This window comes from Peromyscus eremicus, chromosome 7, assembly GCF_949786415.1.
Source record: "Peromyscus eremicus chromosome 7, PerEre_H2_v1, whole genome shotgun sequence".
In the NCBI taxonomy this organism is placed as follows: domain Eukaryota; kingdom Metazoa; phylum Chordata; class Mammalia; order Rodentia; family Cricetidae; genus Peromyscus; species Peromyscus eremicus.
In genome coordinates this window covers 58,623,217-58,627,460 of record NC_081422.1, presented here as the reverse complement: position 1 = coordinate 58,627,460, position 4,244 = coordinate 58,623,217, and positions in this window count along the sequence as shown.

Genomic DNA, 4,244 nt, shown 5'->3' with positions numbered 1-4,244 from the left:
GACACCCCACTCTCCTCCATGCCTAAGAGCCCCTGTCAGGGCTCAGGGACATAGGCCAGGAGGTGAGGAAAACAGGCCTCAGAGTGATTTGTCTGGGCACACAGCAGCAGTGGTGGGAACCCTGTGTTAAACAGTGGGCAGAAGCTGGTCTACTGTGCTAAACTTCAAACCAGCCCCTGCCCTGATCACAGTGTGATGGAGTGCTGGGGCCCACACATCTCACGTAGCTCTTATCTAATGGGGAACCCACCTCTGCCTCAGAAAGTTCCAGTCTGCTGGGGGAGCCCAACAACCCAGAGTCCTCTCAGCCCTCCTGCGTCCTTCCTGGGTAGCCTGTATGGTGTGCTCTCCCTAACTAGGACCCTCTGTCCTTGGCTGTTAACAAGACCTCTTCCCACTGGGACCCCGTCTTACCCAAGATGGTCCTCAGCCCTTGACACCCCAGGGCCCCTGTTGTCAGCCACAGCTCCCTCTGAATGACTCCTGGAGCCTGCTTCCCCCAGAGCAGAGCCCACAGACATGGAAGCCTCTAGTCGGGGGTGTGGTCTGTGGCCTGATCCCAACAAAGAGTTTCAGTAATCCCACAGGGAGGACATAGGCCAGAGTGCTGAGCTGGTCGGAAGGGACTGAGTCAGCAATAGCCTGGGCGCTGGGCCCTGGGCATCCAGCTGGCTCCCTACCAGAGGAGAAGGGCCGCGAGGTGGGAGGTGACCTGGTCCTCCCAGCTCCTTCCAGGCCTCACATGCAACCTTCAGCACAGTCCTGGGCATCCTGAAGTGGGGGTGTGTACTTGGGACCAGCTGGGTTGATGATGCCTCAGTTTACCCTTCTTGCTGTCACGGCAAAATCTCTCAAGAAGGTGATGTTGGATTTTCACCTAAGTCCCCTGTCCTCAGACCCCTCATGTTTTCCTTAGTTTGCTCATTCTGCCATCGATGATGCCTGGGAAAACATGTGGATCGAGACTTCTACCACCCGCTTCCATCCCAAGGCAATTCTCCTGGCAATGAGCATCCACCAAAAAGTCCCCCACCCCAGGGCCGGGCCGTGGTGGCGCATGCCTTTAATCCAAGCACTCGGGAGGCAGAGGCAGGCAGATCTCTGTGAGTTCAAGGCCAGCCTGGTCTACAGAGCGAGATCCAGGGCTGCACAGAGAAACCCTGTCTTGAAAAAAAAAAAACAAAAGTCTCCCTCTAACATCCCCTCGCTCCACTCGGCCTGAAGCCCCCTTGCTTCCACTGCACGTGTCTCTCTCAGCCTGCAGACCTTACCCTTTGTGGTTGGTTCTTCTCTAACTGTTCTCCACGCATTCACTAGGCCATCACCTCCTCCTTCAGGGAGTCCCTAGACCTCCCCAGCCCCAGCCTTCCAGCAATCCCATGTCATCTGTGAATTTGTCCCTGCCTCCCCTCAGAGCTCCACTCCCCTGGGATACAGAGGCATGCCTGCCCCTTCACCCCAGATCCCTAGAGCCAGGGCAGTGAGCACTCAGTAGTGTGGGACAGAACTAAGTTGTACAATGCCTAAGAATGGCTAATGCCGTGTTCTGGTTAATCTTGTCAACTTGATGGGATTTAGAGTCACTGTGGAGACACATCTCTGGGTATGTCTGTTAGGAGTTATCTAGACAGCGTTGATTAAAGTGGGAAGACCCAGCCTGATGTGACCGTGACCATCCCATGGGCCGAGGTCTTGACTGAATAAAGAGAAATGAGCTGAGTACCAGCAGCCACCTCTGTCAGCTTCCGGCCTGCAGAGGTGATGTGGCCAGCCACCTACCTCTGCTCCTACTGCTCTGTCATCCTCCCCATGAGGGACTGGACCCCGGAACTGTGAGCCAGAACAAGCCCTTTCCTAAACTGCTCTTGTCAGGGGTTCTGTTCCAGCAACAAGTAACTGAGACCCTGACCGGTGGATGTCCCACAGCCTGACCGGGTGGCTGTCCCACAGCCTGACCGGGTGGATGTCCCACAGCCTGACCGGGTGGCTGTCCCACAGCCTGACCGGGTGGCTGTCCCACAGCCTGACCGGGTGGATGTCCCACAGCCTGACCGGGTGGATGTCCCACAGCCTGACCGGGTGGCTGTCCCACAGCCTGACCGGGTGGATGTCCCACAGCCTGACCGGGTGGATGTCCCACAGCCTGACCGGGTGGATGTCCCACAGCCTGACTGGGTGGATGTCCCACAGCCTTCGCAGATTGCTGTACTTAATCCCGGTGCCCGAGTCAGCGGGGTTGAACCCGCTCAGTTTTCAGAGGAGCCCTCTTAGACATGACCTCTGTCCTTCAGGGTCTCTCCTCCCAGTTCCAAGGGTCCCTGGCAGATCCATGGATGGCAAACGGGACCGGCTCCCCGACCAAGAGAAAACTGACTGAACAGAGGACTGACCCATAGGGGTGCCGAGCTTAGTTTTGTTTCTGTTGCTGTGGTAAAGTACTCCAACAAAGGTGACTTGGGGGAGAAAGGGTTTATTTTAGGTCACATTTCCAGATTATAGTCTACCAATGCCAGGAAGTCAAAACAGCAAGAGCTCAAGACAGTTGATCACATTGCATCTGCAGCCAAGAAGCAGAGAGGAATGAAATCATGCATGCATGTTACTGCTCAGCTCACTTTTCTCATGTAGTCCAGGACCCCAAGCCCAGGGAATGGAGCCGTCCACAGTGGGCAGGTCTTCCCACATCAATGAATGCAACTAAAATAACCCCTCACAGGCATCCTCAGAGGCTCTTCTCCTAAGGGATTCTAGATTGTATCAAACTGACAATTAACCACCATCGCAGTCCCTCCCCTCCATTCTTACCACCCTTGGGTCCCCTGTGTCCTCCTCCACAAGCCTGCCAGCAGCTGGAGTCTGAGGGGGCTGGAAAGCTGGAGAGGGGTACGCAGTATGATGGGTGGGAATGAGGGCTCTTGTATAATATTAGAGGGACCAGCCTTAATATTATACATCCCAGGGGCTCAGGAGAGAGAACTACTAATGGCAAGGACTATTTTCAGGAAATAGAATCTCAGCACACCGAGCTCTATAGTCCACTTGCTTTCATTCCTCTGGCATAACATCCTTCAGTTCTGTTCTCATGTCTAGCTCCTTTCTTGGCTGATTTCTCTCTATATTTATCTAGTGCTTCCTCTAAGTTCCATCTTAATTCTCTTGTCTTAACTCTGCCTCATCTAGGTCCTTTTCATCTTATTCTTACCCAGCTAGTACTTCCCCATCTGACTCTTCCTCATCTTCCATCTCGTTCCTCTAGCCCTTCCATCTAATTCTTCCCCATCTCAGTTTGTTCCTCTCAAGTTCTTACCCGTCTAGTTCTTCCGTTCTCTTTTCTCTTCTCCGTCACTCCATGCCCTGGAAGTCCCGGTATACATACACTTACAAGCAGTATTCCCTTGGCAGTGCAAAGCCAGGCTTCCAGGGTCAAACGGAGGGGTGATAAGAATTACACAGGGAGGCAATAACCGTTAATTATCATTTACAACCCTAAAGGAAGTGACCAATGGGGAAATGAATTAACTAAAGGCTAAATTCGGGTAATATCTAAGAAGAGGGATCTTATGTGCTCAACTATTAAACTCTTAAACATGATTAGTAGAAAATGTTAAGAATCTATAAGTTGCTAGGTCAATGGGAGAAAATAAAACTGTCTTCTTTTTTCCTGTGGCTCCTATCTGTCCAAGCTATCTGCCGTTTTTTCTGCAGAGTGGGGGAAAGTGTGCTCAGTTGCTAGGCAACCTGTGTACAGCTAGATGCCTCTGGTGATAGTTAAAGGGAGATCTGGAACTGGAGGGTAAGGTTTGGAAAAAGAGGAAGTAAGGCTTAATTGGCACATCCGCCAGGCCTTCTCAAACAGGTAGCCTGGATGGTTAAGTTTGTTCTTAGAGAATACAGAGGTATCTCTGATAAGGTACTTTCCTCCATCCGGTGATGACCTGGCCGGATGCTGCCAATTATGATAATTACAGGGAGGCTTGAACTGGGGTTCTGGCTGAGCATAGCTGTCAGCGCAGAAGGTTATCTAAATATTCCTAGAAGTGGTTAGGAAAGGAGTTAGCAGTCTATAAAGTTAGTAAGGCTGTAAGAAAGGAGGGTCTGAGCTGAATTGTGTAAAGCTATTACTTAACATCCACCTGACCTAGGTGGTATCTCCTTGTGGAATTTACCTTAAATCAGGAGACTTGCATGTGGACTGTTATTACTGCTAGTCCTTGAAAGTGGCCAAGGGAGATATCTGATTCCAG